This window comes from Delphinapterus leucas, chromosome 12 (genome assembly GCF_059928025.1).
Source record: "Delphinapterus leucas isolate spDelLeu-1000000601 "Yukka" chromosome 12, BTC_Dleu_Yukka2, whole genome shotgun sequence".
Lineage (NCBI taxonomy): Eukaryota > Metazoa > Chordata > Mammalia > Artiodactyla > Monodontidae > Delphinapterus > Delphinapterus leucas.
In genome coordinates, this window is record NC_143140.1 from 70,743,309 (window position 1) to 70,760,569 (window position 17,261).

The following is a 17,261-nucleotide window of genomic DNA, read 5'->3' on the forward strand; positions in this document are numbered from 1 at the left end:
AGGTCATAGCCTTTACCAGCTGAGAGGAGGTGAGGAGACCAAGTGTCTCTGCCAGTGCTTTAATAATTAGCTTCCGTGATGCCTGGCCACACAGCACATCTCCTCCAGTTGAACACTCCTGTCTGCTCAAGGAAGTGCTTTGAGAACCCTTAATGTTCAATTAGTGAAGAGGGATTTGGGCCACTCCTCAGACCATACCCCACAGGACACCAGCTGCCCACACTCTATCAGCTTTAGTGAGAAGCTCAATTGGTGTGGAGACATTCTAAACATCCCAGTGCCTGCCTACCTGGTAATTATCCCAACAAAAACCACACAAGAACCAGGACGGCAGCAGCTCAGGCCACTGAGGAATAAACTTGCGGATCAGCCAGGTTGGGAAACAGACAGCACAGTAGGTTGTAACCATTTTCCCAGAAGCACAAATCACCCCTTGATAGGCACTTGCTGATCAGCCCCCCCTTGTCCTTCTCCTTCACCTTTCCTTGAACCCCATTTTGACACATCATTAACTCTACCAGAAGAAGAAAAGCTCAAGAGGAAGAATATACAGCTAGCTTTTCTTGGGTTTGTTGCTTAGATGTAGTTCTTTAGATGTATCAGGCTAAAATGCGTCTTTGCATGCCATGGGTTTAGTTTGTTTTTGCTTTGCTTTAGTTTGTTAGTGTTTGCATATGGCAAAGAGTGGAGAGTTAAGTATCCACACCTCTCTGCTGTTCTGCCAGCACTAAGCGTGGACTTTGGTCCAGCTCCAGCTCCTCCATTAATTGTTGACCTGGAGCAAGAGAAAGAGCCTGCTGGAGCTTCAATCTTCTCCCCCATGACCTGGGGAGAAATGCCTCCTCAGAGCATGGTTGTGAGGATTGAACAAGTGACTGTGCTTACAGCATCCTGCAGAATGGCTGGTGTTTGGTAAGAGCGAGTGAATCTCTTCTCAGAGCTATTCCTCCATTAGGTTCCATTTTAAGCCACACTTTCTGTGATCACTTTGACTCTACTTATTTATACTTATTTAATTTTTTGTGCCTGTCTCATCTCCCCAACTTCATTGTAAATTCAAGGCCAAAATTTTACTGTCATCATTGTTAAAAAATTAATAAACTTCATGAGCCATCCTGTGTGTCAGATAGCACCCTGAAGCACTTCACTTACATAGTCCCAACAATGACCCACTGAGATAGGATATTAACCCCATTTTAGGAGCCTAAAAAGTGAGGCTTACTGCAGACAACTAGTGAGGGTTGGGGACCACAGTTTACAAGGAAGTCTGTCTCAATTCTAGCATCTGCGCTCTTAAACACAGTGCGTCTCTCCCACTGCCAGGCACACAGTAGGAACTTACTAGTAACCTTTGAAAATTGTAAGTAGATATGATCTATAAGATACCATACAAGACACAAATATGCCTACTAAGGCATGTCAAAGACTTGTATCAAAATCAAATAAAATTATTTCATGATTCCTCAAAAATATATTTTTCTCTTCCATTTTGCTACTAAACCCTCTCCAATTTGGCTAATACCCACTACTTTACCCAAACTGCACTTATCAAAATCACTCAGGACCTCCATGTGACTAAATTCAGGGGTCACTGCTCACTCAGTTCTCTTCTTTCTTGATCTCTCTGTAGCACTGGACACAGTAGATTAACCCTTCCTTGAAATAATTTCCAGAACCACAGTATAAGAAGCCAAGTCTCCTCTAATCTCACCAGATGATTCTTTTGCTGGCTCCTCCTCTCCTCCATCTGTGAAGTTATGTGCCCCTGGACTCAGCCATGACCTCTCCCATATCTACCCATTGGATCATCTCATCCAGTATCATCGTTTTAAATACCATGCAGTCACTTCTGCTATCACATGACATAGCATTCCTAAAAATCACTGTGCCCTACAAAATCACACAGTGACAACCTCAGGGCTTATAAGAAAAATGTGATTGGGACATTACACTCAGAAATGTCAACAGTGACATGTAAAGAAAAAGAGATAGAACCTTATAAAAGCAGTAGCCTCGTTTCACACATGTTGGATGGATAAGAAATGCAAAAATACTAAAACTAATATGCTACTTTGACAAAGACCAGAAGGGTTGTAGCTTGTGAGCTAGTGTGAAGTGGTGGAAGGAGAGTTGTCTGAAATTGGTCAGGGGAGTTGTAACAACAGATGGGTATGGCTCATAACACCCGCTGAACTTAGGTAGATGCTTGAGGTGTGCGCTTGTGAGTATTTTCAGTTTTCCTATACAGCTAGGTTCAGCTGGGTGCGGTTGGATGCATTTATTTAGTGTTTCTTCCAGAATAAATCACATATAAGCAAATGTGAAATTCACATTATGTTTAAATTGTCCCCTAACGTATCAACCTGTGTTAGGTCTGCAGAAATGTTATATCTCAATAAGGTCACATTCACAGGTCTTGGGGGTTAGGACTTCAACACATGCTTCTGAGGAACACAATTCAATCCATAACACAAAGTTTGCTCCAGATTTTCTGGAAGTCTCACCTAATGTCTCACCAGGATTGTTTTTTAAACTTTTATGGACAGCTACCCACAGTAAATAATATATTCTGCATCATGCCCTAGCACACACACACACACAACTGAAACAAAAGTTCCACAAAACTCACTTTGTGTGGGTCAATCTGATATCCTCTATTCTACTTTACTTCATTAGAAAGAAAAGATGCTAGTCATGACCCACTATTAATTTTATAACCCACTATGAGTTGTGACCCACATTTTGAAAAGCACCATTCTAGAATGAGAACAGAAGCTCCTGTTCTTATGATTCAGTTGGATCCTAAGACATTGTTCCTAAGTCTAAGTGTAAGTAGAAAGCATGTGAGCATCGTTGATTACATCGCAAGGGACCTTTATCAACTTGTTTTATGATAAATTTTTACTCTTGAGAATCCTTTTCACTATTTTAAGATTCCTTCCATTTGTATTTGCAGAAGATTTTGTTCCCACTTTCAATTTGTTGTGTTTTCTCACATTTTGGTCACTTTGTAACCTTAGAACTCTTCTTATCCTCTGCTCCATCCCTTCTCAGATTTGATCAGGTTAGGAGTGCTTATTAGTGCCTCATACCAGACGAACACAGGAATGGGCAGAAAGCTAGGGCCTGATGGCAGAGACTAAATGACCACTTGACTTTCACCATCCGTCATGCAGATTTGAAAGCAAAAGTCTGTATCCTCAGCCTCCACGTGATCTTGTGGTCTTTGGGGGGTTTGCCCTCACTCCTCTTGCAGACCCTTTGCCCAGAGGGCTGGCATTAGGAAGCTTGAACATTGCTGGTGGGAGGCAGGTACCAGCTCCTGGCCCCAGCCCTGCTCCTCACTTTGGCCCCAGAGGGTACATTACTCCAGCCAAGGCCCTGAGGCCACTCTGCTTAAATGAGGAAAACTCCTCCCTCTCACCCCTGCCCCCAACTCACTGGATAATCCCAAAGAAATACACCTCTGAGCTCCCAATGGCTCAGATATTTTGAGGGAAATCAACAGCCTATTCATGCTAATTTTGCAGAGGAGACATTGTAGGCCAGCAAGCTTAAATAATATGCCGCTGTCATATCACAAATTGACTGTAAGCTGAAACCCAAACTCTCATTCCTGGTTTTCCTGGGCGTTTTCCCATAAGCTCTAATGGGTCTTTATCTTTTCACAGTATTGTCAAGGGTAGGACCTATATGTCTTCAAATAAACAAGGACAAGTAAAATCGACTCAATTCTTGTGGTTCTCTGAAGACACTCGAGTGCTAAATTTATCGTAAATATTGACCAAGCTGTGATTTGATCTTTCTTTTCTCATAATTCTCTTAGCGTTTCTCCAAGCAGCCCCCCTCCACCTCCCACAATCCACTCCACCACCATAGCTTACATCTCAAGTTCAAAATGAAGAATCTGAGCTTAGATCTCTCTGACGGAGCCACAGAACTGCAATTTTCCTTCAAGTCTAAAATGCTCACTTTTCATACTTTATATCTTTCTGCAATTAGGCTGTGTAAGAATTGGTTTGTCTACTTAATGTGCATTGCTTTATTTCCTCCACAAAAAAGAAAAAAAGTTGTATTTAAATTGATGGTGTTTTCTAAAATCTGTGCCATCTTAAAATTAAACATATATATGAATATCTCTGAAGTGTCTGTACTGCAAATGGAGCTGAAATACCTAAAATAACAAAAAATTTTTATAAGTTTCTAACATTCCAAGAATTACATTGGTAACACTTCTCATAATTTAACTACCATGTTTTAGATGGGATTGTAGACTTTTATGATTAAAACTTCCGTCAAGACTAGTTGGCCACTGAACCTCTCTCTCTTACTTTCTCTATGCTTTTTCTTCCTCGTTCTCACTTCCACATTGCACATTCCACATAATTCTACATTAGGTTTGCTGACCACTCAGCCTTCTGGCCTGTGGTAGTGTCTTCAGGGGTCAGAAGGTGTGAATATCCCTCTACTCAGGTTGCAGCCAATGCTTCATGGAAACTGGCTGCTGTTGGGAGAACAGGAGAAGTTAAGGGGGTTCCCTATAATTTGTACCCCTGAGTGTGCTATTCAATTCTTTTGGAAATCCCCTCTGAGCAAAGTATTTTAGCTTTAAAAACAAAGGTTTTTGCTTCAGCATTGGTGCAAAACCTTGACATTTCAGAACTGAAAGGAACCTCACCAGGAGAAAACAATGGTGAGAAAATAAGTAAACCAGGTCCAGTGTAAACAGAGGTAGAAAAATATTTTCTATTATAGAAATAAGGCTTTTAAGGGCAAGCAGGGATAAAAGCTAAACATAAAAAATAGGAGATGTTTTTAGAGAGAAAAATAGTTGGCAAGATTTCCTCGGCCAGCTTACATTGGACAACAATTTATTTCTGGTCTGTGAAGTTATTGGTTTGACTCAAGAAGGGGATTTTCCATTAATAAGTTTAAAAATTATCAAATAATAGCATAAATTCATTATCCATTAAAATATTATCTGTGTGTATTCCTGCTATTGTCCTGCTATATGGTTTCTGTGGGATATGGCATTCATGGTTAGACTAGGTAATTTATTAAACTGTTATTTTATTTGTTCAACTGTAAGTAACAGAGAACCTAAATACAGTGGCTAGAACAAATATGAGTTTACTTATTCTTACATAACAGGAAGTTGCTAGGGTGGTTGCTAGAGCTGTTTCAGTAACTTAACAATGGCAGGGTCAGTGTCTCTATGATTCCCTAGCCTGGTCTTTTCCTCATGATTACAGGATGACTGCTGAAGTTCCAACTATCAGGTCTGTATCCAAAAAAAGGAAAAAGAAAAGGACATATGTCCTTTTCAGTGATGCAAGCAAAGTTTCCCCAAAATTCCCAACAGATTTTATTTATATCTCATTGGCCAAGAACTGTATTACTTGGCCATTCCAAGAAAGCACGAACTTTTTGAGCAGAAGCAACAAAAGGAATAAAGAGTTAGAAATGGATAATGGATCAACCAACTCATAATGTCTGACAGTTTTTGCCTGGATATTTCTGATACATGATAATATGTAAACAATCCTGGAAATAAATAGCTTTGATAGTTCTGAGTCACCTGAAAATTCCAATGTCACCTAGTCTTTTGTTTTCACTGCAGATGAGAAATCAAATGCAATTGTAAAAGTGTCAGGGGTAGATGGAATAATGGACCCTCAGTTCTGTCCACGTCTTAATCCCTAAAAATTGTGATCTTGAAACAAAGAGTTGGGAAGGTTATCATGGATTATTTGGGTGGGCCCAATGTAATTACAAGGTTCCTTGGAAGAGGGAAGGGAGATTTGAAGATGCTACACTCCTGACTTTGAAGATGGAGGGAGGGGGCATGCACCAAAGAATGCCTCTAGAAGCTAGAAAAGACAAGGAAATGGATACTCCCCTGAGCCTCCCGGAGGAAAGCAACGCTGTGCTGTTTTCAGCCACTATATTTGTGGTAATTTGTTACTGCAGCAGTAGGAAACTAATACAATAACCTAGATCAAATTAGCATGGAAGCTTCAAATTCCTCTTGAAAAGTGAAAACTAATGTCATATGAATATGGCTACAAGCCTCAGAACTATCTCCTATAAGCATGCAAAATTGTGGCAAAATCTTATTGCTAACACTCACTGAATTGCTAACACACATTGAATATTTACTATGTGCCTGGAAGCAGTTGGTTGCTACATCTGTGGCTGGGAACCCGTGAGACCATGGGGGACACGAAAGGTCACTTAGGGGACTCTCCTCACTCTTTTCACCAATACTAGGAAAAACTTGACCAAGGACCAGAATTGTAGCTGAACCACTTGGTGACGTCTTGAACTGTGCAGAAGCCCTTTGTGTTTGTCCTGCACTCTGTGAGCAGCCCGAGGCTGAATTAACAGAGGAAATATATGTCTGTTTAAGGCAATCTAAATAACTTATTAATAACTTTAGAGAAAAATGCCACTGATATAACACAGAAGTATTCTATTCTCCTAAAAGTGATGTTTGAATCTTGACAAGGTTAAATTAAAAAGCACAAAACAGCTCTCGCTTTGCATGGTTCTGATACAAAGGTGTTTCATTTAACTGGGCACATGCAAAACAAGGATTGCCTGTAATAAGTTCTCAAAGGAGCAAAAGGGAAATAGTCCAGAAAATTACTCTGCAAGGATTCAGATATTAAAAATGTATCAGATGCTACCGCCTTGGAATTTATATCTATCAAAGGTAATTATTACAATAGTACGCTGAAAATTCTGAAAAGATGCGTATAAAGAAAAGCAATTCTTTAAAACTTACTGATATTTACAAAGAAAGCTTCAAAACCTTTCATTTATTATGAACTTATCTGATGTTTAGTGAAAGATGTTCCAAAACATAAGGGAAATGTAAGTTTAAGAAAAAAGTGGTTGATACAATTATGGATAAGAACAGCTCAAGAATACCGAAAACTTAAAGATATGACATGTGCAAACACCAGCACCAAAGTGAAGGTTTAAGAGCAAGCAATTTTGATATTATCAGAGCGAACATGATCTCAAAGGGACATTTAATTCCATTGTTTAGCCTGCCTTGTTGTACTTTGTTTTTGGAAAAAAGAAACAAAACAAAAATAGCTCTTTTCAAATACCTTCCTTTTTTCTGTGCTTAACCTGGATTTGGGACCAGTCTAAAATTTTGTGGAGCCATGTCAAAAGAGGCCCTACAAAAACTGCTACTGCGTCCCTGAGGGAAGGATCATCCAGCTGATCTTGGGATCCTGACAGGGGAAAAGAAAGTCTTTCTCACCCTCAGGGAACAAAGAGATATACAGCCAAGGAAATGACATGACATGTTGGGGTTCAAACAGTAAATCTGACTTTCTGTCAGATGGGCAGTTTCCATGACCTAGGGATGATTATTTGAGATCTTTGTACTTTAGACTCTTTTTACATCATTATCCTTTGTCCTAAAGGATGACAGTCCTGGCTGTTACTTCCTGTGTATATAAGCGTGTCTGAAAGGAATGAGGCATAGCCGGCCACCTCATTCCCGTTTCCTCCAGTTTCCATGTCCCAGTCAGGCTGTGACCATGGCTTCCAGGACCCGCTGCTATTTCTGGTGATGCCTCAGACCTGGTACAATGGGAAGATTCGAGTTCAAACAGGAAGTTTTCCACTTGACAGTCTTCTTTGTCATTTCCAACTCTTGTCACCTGCATTGGGTGACTTCTGACTGTGCTTCATAGGTGATTGAAGGATCTCTCCTGTCCATTCTTAGAACATTCCAGTGGCAACCCTTTTTTTTTTTTTAATATATATAATTCAGCACAAGAATTTTAGGTGCATGATTGAAAGGATTAATAGGCTCTAAACAGAACAAAACAAGTGGGAATGATTACCACGCAACCACTAACACTGCCTAACAGTGTCTCTGTGTGCCTGTTAAAACCGTTCCTACCTCATTCTTTTTGTCAGCCTTCAACATCGTCACAGGTCTGTGGGGATACCTGTATGCTGCCCTGACGACATCCTCCTGCAGAGTCACAAGGCACAGGCTTTGCATGTCCCAGTTAACAGACCTTAATATTTTGGGGGTATCATCTTCAACTATGACTCTGATCTCTTACAGGTAATTCATCTGCTCTACTGAAAATCATTTGCTGGGCTTGGTTTGGTGTTCTCACGAATAGACATTGCAAAAGTAAATTGATTTGCTGCCAGTAAAGTTGAAAAATTGATTGCAATTTGGAGGCCCGTTTGTCAAGGGTTCTCATCACATTTTTTTTTGTCCCAGCTTTAGTGAGACATAATTGACAGATAACATGTAAGTTTAAGGTATACAACGGGATGATCTGATACAGGTATGTACTTCAAAATGATTACCACGATAAGGTTAGTTAACACATCCAACACCTCACATGATTATAATTTTTTGTGTGTGGTGAAAACATTTAACGTCTCTCTTAGTAAATTTCAGGTATGTAATAGAGTATTGTTAACTATAGTCACCACACTGAATATTAGATTCCCCAGAACTTATTCATCTTAAAACTGGAAGTTTGCCCCTTTGACCAGCATCCCCCCATTTCCTCCACCCCCCAGCCTCTGGCAACCACCATTCTATTGTGGTTGTGTGTACTTTCTGTTTCTATGAGTTTGCCAGCATACATTTTTCTGTGATCCTCCTCTTGAGAGCCACATAATAGACTGAATTTCCACATACTTTTGCCAGCCTCTTCCTGTCTCACCATAAGCCTGGAATATGAGGTTGAGGAGGATACAGCTCACATCAAGCCCTTGGCACATGTAGAATGTTCCCTTTGACAAATACCACTTAGAATCCTATTGTGTACAATTCAGAAGGACATATTTCTTTTACTTTATCTTATCTTTCAGATAAGATAAAAGGGAAATACTATTGATCACTGGCTCTAAGTTTGGCAGGAGGGCTATTATGCCAGTTGTGGTTTCCTGGGAAGAGAAGCAACACTCCGAGAGCTTTCCTCCCACCCTGCCTTTGTTGTTCCCTGTGGTAGGACTCCAAGGAAAGACCTGCCTGAATTCGCTGGTGATAATAGTGCTTGGAGAGAAATTTTCTAAGATAGTAAAGCTAAGACGTATTAAACACTTAGGCAGCAATGTTCTAAACTCTTTACACGTGTTAATTTACTGCATCCTCACAACTCCATGAGCAAGTACTATTATTATCTCCTATAAAGTTGCAGAAGAGGAAGAGAGAGGTGGGATCACCTGCCCACAGAATAAAGAGGAGCCAGGATCAGAAGGAATGATTCCCAGGAGCTGGTCCAGACACCTGATGTAGGAGGGGTACTTAGAGAACAAAGAACAGTACACTTGTGGACCCTGGAAGAGATCTCCATTTATCAGAGAAAGGACAATATTTGAAGAAAGACCCAAGGATGTTGAGTTTAGCAAAGAGAGTTGACTGCAGTGATGGAGAGACTGTGAAATAGCAATCCTCTTATCCATAAGATGGGGCTATGGGTACCACGGAGCTTTTCAGCAGAGAGCAGGACCCAACTGCCACATCAGGACCCAGTTTCTGGGGATGGAATGTGAAAGCCCAACATGGACTCTGGTACTGAAACAAGCCTGGGTTATTAAGATTCTGACTCCAAATAATTCCAGCTTGTGGGGTTTTTTCCCCACACCACCAAGCAATTCTCTGACACCAGTTGGGTGTCCTACAATTCAACTCCATTCTGACACTACCTGCCTGGAGATAGCAGCAGATCCCCCAAGGTTAAGGGCTCAGTCCTACAAGACTCACCCTCCCTCACCAAACAGTACTTCAGATGCCAATTGCAAGTCTGGTTTGTCACTTGTGCTTCTGCCTGAATGGCTGTAGATTGGAGGTTCCCCTCCTTGGGTTCAATTAATTTACTCAAGCAGTTCACAGGACTCAAAGAAACATTTTACTTACTGGATTACCAGCTTACTATAGAAGGATATAGCTCAGGAATAACCAGATGGAAGAGATGCACAGGGTGAGGTATGAGTAAAGGTCGGGGAGCTTCCATGCCTTCTCCAGGCACACGAGTCTCCCCAGATCCCTACACCATCAGGGAAGCTCTCTGAACCCTATCCTTTTAGGTTTTCTGGAGGCTTCATTACATAGGCATGATTGATTAACTCATTGGCCATTGGTGATTGAACTCAATTTCTAGCCCCTTTCCCCTCTCCAGAGGTCAGGGGGGTGGGACTGAGTGTTCCAAGTCTTTAATCACGTGGTTGATTTTCCCCATAACCAGCTCTCATCCTTAGGTGTTTTCCAAAAGTCACCTTATTAACTTAACAAAAGATAACCTTTACCTCCTTCATCACCTAGGAAATTCAAAGGGCTTTAGGAGATCTGTGCCAGAAACAGGATCAAAGACCAAATATATATTTCTTCTTATAAATCACATTATCAGAGTTGTTTATGCAGCTACCAGAAGAGGAATTTGAGAACTGGAACCAACAGAAATCAAACCATCAAAACTACAGTATCAGGTGAGGAGTGTTCTAAGGAAGAAGTGGGAGGCCAGTTATCTAGTGGGAACAGGAAGCCAAGAGCTGGGAACAGTCAAGGAGATGCACTGAACCTCACCTCCTGCTTGGTCCTGGCCACTTGGAGCCCAGCTGGGCCAGTTTCTACCCATCTTGGCCTGTTGTGGTCGGGTGGCCCAGCTATCAGTCAGGAGGGGAGGAAGCAGCAGGCCAAGGCTGTCAGGAAACCTCACACCTAAAAACTCCTCACACATCCGCAAGACAAACAGGGAAGGACTGAAGACTCAAATCGCAGCACTGAACGTCGGTCTCAGCTCAGCGCTAATTCTTGCTCTTTCAGTCAGGGGAAAGTAAGTTTTGAGCTCAAGAAATAAAAAAATCTTACTGCCGTAGTTTTTAATATGGAAAAATAAGAAACAACCAAAATCTCATGAGATATCAGCAAAATCGTGGAGCAGCATTTGATCAAATAAATAGTATGTAGTCATCATAAATCATGTTTTCAAAGAAATATTCATATCCCAAGGAAATGCTTCTAACATGACAGTATGGCCAAAAAACAGCCTAACCTACCACAACGTGCTCTGGATTCGCTGGGGGAAATTATATTTATGCTCAATAAAGAAATGATTCTGAAAAATGTAGCTTTGTCTTACGTAATAAATTCATACAATATTGATAGTACTGTTGTACTGTTGGAACAGTCAAGGTTTATGAAATATAAAAATGTCCTTACTTTCATAGCACTGTCATAAAATTTATTTTTTTAAAAGCCTGTCACCCAAAATGTCTAGAAATGTTGAAAATAACTTAATTGGGATAGAATTTACCTCATTTATGTTAGCTTTCAGCAACTTAGTTTCTTTTTCTCCTTTGGAACTAAATACAAATTATAAAACTTAAAATTACTACATGGAAATTATAATTATTCACATAAACTTTTCCACAGAGTGGATTAATACACATTGATCTTTACTTCTAATAGATGTGAACAAAAGCAGTTAACTATTTTTATTAGGTTGTTATCTGATCTAACTACCTGAAGGAAAAAAAGAAAACCCTCTTTGTGCATAATTTAATTATTTGGAATAGTTTTGAATGGTGCAGACTTTCTGTTAGAATAGACTGAGAACCAACCAAGTATAGGTAGGTTTTTACTTCCTGAGGCTTCGAAACCATAAAGTAGAGGGAAGGAACCACCCACACTCTTGTTTTTTTTGCATGATATCCTAGGCATGAAGTTAAGTTGCTTGGGCTACAGGCATGAAATGTCACTTCAGCAGCTCTCCAGAACTTGGTGGTTGGGAAGTGCATGAGCCTTGTTGATAGAGAATGAGTTTTTGATTTTCTTAAAGACTAATAGAGGGAATAGGAGTGACCTGGCAGAAAGAAAGGGCCAACTTTAGTGAAAAAGTGCAGATGGGAAGGTAGATCTCCTTTCACATCCCGCTGGAAAGAGACAAAGCCAGAGATACTAGGCCCCCAGCGACAGGAACCTGAGGATCAGGACAGGTTGATGGGCAAGTGGGTGGGGGCAGGACACAGGAAAAGCACAGGAACCACAGGGAGTCCTGGTAAAGGAGTGTGTGAGTTGGTGCCAATAAGGCAAGAGAATGGTCAGTTATAGGTCAAGGAAGCTAAAGTATGGGGTGTCTGGAATTCCATGGTGTAGCCTCTTAGCTTCTTTGCAAACTGATGAGTAAGTCTTAGGTCTTCCATATTTCCTTTCTTCTATATTCTCTGGTCCCCTTTATGCCCAAGAGATACAACAGCTAATTCAGGCACTAGTGGGCAGCTGGGAGCTAGGCTTCTGGGTATCATCCAGCTGCTTGTGGTGCAGATGGGTACATTGAGAAGGTGCTGGGGAGTGTGTGGTTGTTTGAAGACAAGGCTGGGGTGGAAGGAGGGCTGAGGCCAGAGATCTGTCCTATCTCTACTGCTCTGGGGTAATTCTTGCTAGTGTTCAGATTTGCCCCACTAAGCAGAGGTATAAAAAATACAGCTTGTACGTGAGGCCCTAGTCAGGGATATCTGCCCTCAATTCAGTCAAAACTATGCTCTCTCTTTTCGATTCACCACAAGCTCTTCCCTCACTCTCAATATTTGCCTTTAAGGTGTTCAGAATGACGTCACTCAATCGTTAGGACAGCTCCAAATGCATGCATTCTTTTATGGTTTCTACTTCCCACTCCCCTCTCTACCCACACCCATTTTGAAAAGGACTTGAGGTCTATAAATTTATGTCCTATATAAACTGCAATAGAGAATGAAAAACTCTGTGGAGAAAGGGGGAAGCAAATATACAAGCTGATATAATTACTGCAATAGAGCCAGCCACAATAAATTGATTGAGGAAGATAAAACTACTACGTATTATTTTCTATATCTACTAATATCTCAGAAAAAAAACTCATTTCCATGATACTAATTACCATCAGTTTCATTGTACTTGATTAAAAGTTGTCTTATACCTATAAAGAAAACTAACCCAAAAGATTAGTAAATTTCTTAATATCAATCTCAGCAAAAATGATACCAGATATCAATAGCTGTATAAAGGCAATCATTTGGTAAAATCAAATGTGAAAGATAAATACAAGGATGCTTAGTCACAAACGTGGAGGCTGGAAATCAAGTAGAGTGAAGCAGTGTTGAATAACAGACAAAAATCATGGGATTTGAAATCCAGCAGACCTTCTCAATTCAACTTAGTTTCACACCAATTAGCTGTGTCACATAACCTCTGCATGCTTCAACTTATTCATATTTAAATCTTTGAAAGGTTGTTTTGAGAAATAGAGATAGATATCTAATGAAGCTACCTGGCTCACAGAGATCACTCAATAAATGGTATATATTTATTAATTGAGCACCTGCGATGAGCCAGATACTATTCTCGGTGCTAAAATTACAGTGGGAAATGAGGGAAATCTTTGTCTTAGTGATGTTTATGCTGTGATGGGGGCAAATAGCCAACAAACAAGTAGGAAAAGAAGAAGGAAAGGAGGAAGACAGAGAGCAAGAGAGGGAATGAGTAGGGGAGAAGAGGAGGGATGATTCAGAGAATGATGTTTCCTAGAGAAACAAATAAGGTAATAGGATAGAGAGTGTCTTACAGCAAGGGATAACTACTCTAGCTACGTAGTCAGGGAAGGACTCTTTGAAGAGATGTCATTTTCTCTGAGTCTCAGATGATGAGAAAAGAAGCCAGAGTAAGTTGAGATCTTAGGGAAAGACCATTCCAACCAGAGGAAATGACAGGAGAAAAGGCTGTGAGACCAGAACAAATTTTGCATTTTCCAGAGAAAAAGGGAAGAGCAGTGAGTGGCAGGGAGAGGAATGTAATAAGTGACAGGGAGAGGGGTACAAGATTAGGTCCGGGATGTTGGTGAAAACAGCTCAGGTAAGCCCTTGAGCCCTAATAGAGTTTAGATTCTATTTAATTACAATGGGAGGGTTTTCAGTGGGGAGTGATATGATCAAATATAATCTTTAAAAAGAATATTCTGTCTGATAAATGAAGAATGAAAGGGAGGTATCTGTGGGTAGAACGAGCATGAAGGTAGGCAGACCAGTTAAGAGGCTGTTGGAACAGTTCAGGTGAGACACAATGATTTCTTGGACTAACTGTGTAGCAGTAGAGGGAGTGAGATGTGGTTGGATTGGGGATATATTTTGGAGGTATAGCTGACAGGACCCCCCAAAGAATGGGATGTGAAGGAAAGAACGAGATCATGGCTGATTGCCAGATATTAGACTTGAGCCACAGCCTGACTGGTAATGCCATTGCTAAGATAGTAAAGAGGAGGAAAGGGATGGTTAGTGTGAGGATTGTCAGACACCTAAGTGGAGATGCTAAGCATACAGCCTAGAGATCAAGACCACTCCCGGAAGAAAATATTTGTTTAAAGTGTAATGTAAACTTGCATTATGTAAAATGTCCAATTCAGTCTTACCAAATTGAAAAACAAAAAATTTAACTCTATTAACTGGTGATACGCTTGCTTTTTGTGAAGTTAGGTCTTCTTGAAAACTTTTATTTAAATGACTCTTAAGCTGCCTTTGTTGACACTTAAGGGTTGGCTCAGTAAAAACCATAATTTCTCCGTGGTCATCAAAACCTGATAGAAGCAAGCGATGATTCAGTTACAGTATCAAAACCATGGTTTCCATATCAACAGAATTCTTACAGCATAGAGTCGTTTCTTCTAGATAAAATGCTGCTTCACTGGTTCATATCTTGTAACGGGTGTAGTTAAAATTCTTTCTTCTGGAAGGAAAAAAAGAAAGAGAGGTACCATCAGAGTTATATTTTTCCTGAAACATCTAATAATATGCAAACTAGCCAGGCATTAATTACGATAAACTGATTTGGGTTGAATTTTTTTTTTTTTTTTTTTTTTTTGCAGTACTCGGGCCTCTCACTGTTGTGGCCTCTCCCGTTGTGGAGCACAGGCTCCGGATGCGCAGGCTCAGCGGCCATGGCTCACAGGCCCAGATGCTCCGCGGCACGTGGGATCTTCCCGGACCGGGGCACGAACCTGCGTCCCCTGCATCGGCAGGCGGACTCTCAACCACTGCGCCACCAGGGAAGCCCTGGGTTGAATTTTTTTATTCTGCTCTGGTAGGGTCCTAAGGCTAACCTATTTCCACTATCTCAGAGATGTGATCTAAGGCAATATATCCAATCACTACGCTACATACTCAAACTCCCAGTTGAAATGAGCATCAGATGGTAACTAGAGGTACCTGCCTCTACTCAAACATCCAGTTAGATCCGTCTTGAGAAATCAACTGTTCATTGACTGATAACTACAGTGATACTATTTGTTAAATGTCTACTCTATTCCAGACTGATATATTATCTCGTTTTAGTCATCACAACTAATTTGGAAGGTTTTTATTTTAGAGATTCGATGAGAGTGTTACTTGCCCAGAGGTAGAACTTGTATTTGTACACAGCTGTATCTATATCTAAATGTAGTTCCATTATTTTGTGCCTGTCAGTAACGTTAGCATCATGAAGCTGAAGATGTGGGGGTGAGCTGTCACAATGACTGCACTTTCACATGGTTCTGCAAACACATACAGTTGATTCGCAATATTTCCAGTAGTTGTATTCTATAAAATCACTGGGAATACTGATTTAGCAAAACTGAATCACTTTGATCCTGGGGAAATACAGTGTTAGGTTCCCACAAGGCTCTCTGGTCACATTTCCATCAACCAACCAATACTTAACCTTGTTTTATGTGTGTTTCTGTTTAAAGACACCCTATTTAATATATATTATTGATTAATTTAAATTGAGCTCACAGCCAACAACACTAACTCATGTCTGAACAAAGCTTATCTAATACCCATATTTTCTCCATAAGGCATAACCCAGCCTTCTTGTGCTTGGGAACACTAGACAGCACTTCAGCACTCTGATTAGGGACCATTTCAAACAGTAAAATCACCAAAACAAAAAATGAAAAAAAAAAACCCACAAAGAAACCAAAAAACAAACCCTAAAACATGGCACTAAATAGATTGTGGAAAAGACATTTGTTGAGTGCTGGGGGTTTGAGGGGAGATTGAAAATACATGAACCCTGCCATCAGGGAGCTTCTAGTCTATTAGGAGAGACAAGATTAACACATGGATCACAGGTAAGAGAGAGCATAACTGAGAGCGTGAATGGGATGAGAATGTTTCACACTGATCTACGTGTTATTGGTTGATTTTATCCTACACTTTCTCAGGCTTTTCAAGTACCAGTGATACTTTCTATGTGAGGTTTTGTCAGGGAAGAGCAGATGAGCCTAAAACAAAGAAGTCTATGAAAATTGTGACTCGATTTCTTAAATGCAGAGTAGACACTATAATCTGAAAGCCAAAGGGTTTTGTTGGTTTTTTTTAATTTGCAAGAACCAGCTTTTGTTGAGGGAGATGAATGGCTTGCGTGGAATTCTAAGAGCGGGGCTTTAATGATAAATAACCTACTTTGGTGGGCTGAGCACTGAGTTTGCACTAACTTCCACAGAATAGTGAAGAATGTCAGTTTCTGTATCTGTCTTCCTACCCAAAAAGGAAATGAAGATCTACCAATGAGCAAGAGAAAGAGATTCAGAGAGAATAAGACAGGGTGCTTACTGCTCCCTCCTGCAGCCAGATCTGAGGTGGAATGTGGTAAAGACACTCAGTATGACTTTCTAAGTCAGAGCCCAAGAGGACAGCCAGTCTCATGGAAAAGCTATGATTTTGAAGGCATTAAAGCAACATGGCTCTTGGGTCATAAATTGGCAATGACTGAGGGAAGCAGCTAAGCAAACATCTTCAAAGAGCCTTGCAGGGTCCTGCATATAATAGAATAATAGGATAGAAGACAGAGAGTTTTGAAACCTCAAGCAGAGGTGTGGAGGGGCTACAGGAGTTGGTGAGTCACAAGAGATCTAGGAGTGGAGCAGAAGTTTGCAGAAGTGTGTGGGCTTCGTGGTTGATCACTACCAAGGCAGGGACCAGAGTCAGCAGCAATGGCTGCCAGCACACTAGGTCAAAGACCAGGCAGGATGGGTGATGCCTCATGGGTGACAGCCACAATTCCACAAAGCCTGGAGCGCGACAACACAGTGGCCATCAAAGGCAGAGGATTACAGGAGAACACAGATTACTCCTAAGCCCCCTGCCTACTGAGGTCACTCTTAAGGAGAAAAAGAAAACTGAATTTGACTGCAACCTTCCTAAAAGAGGCAAAATCTTAAATTGGAAGTAAGGAGTTATCTTAACATGGAAAGATT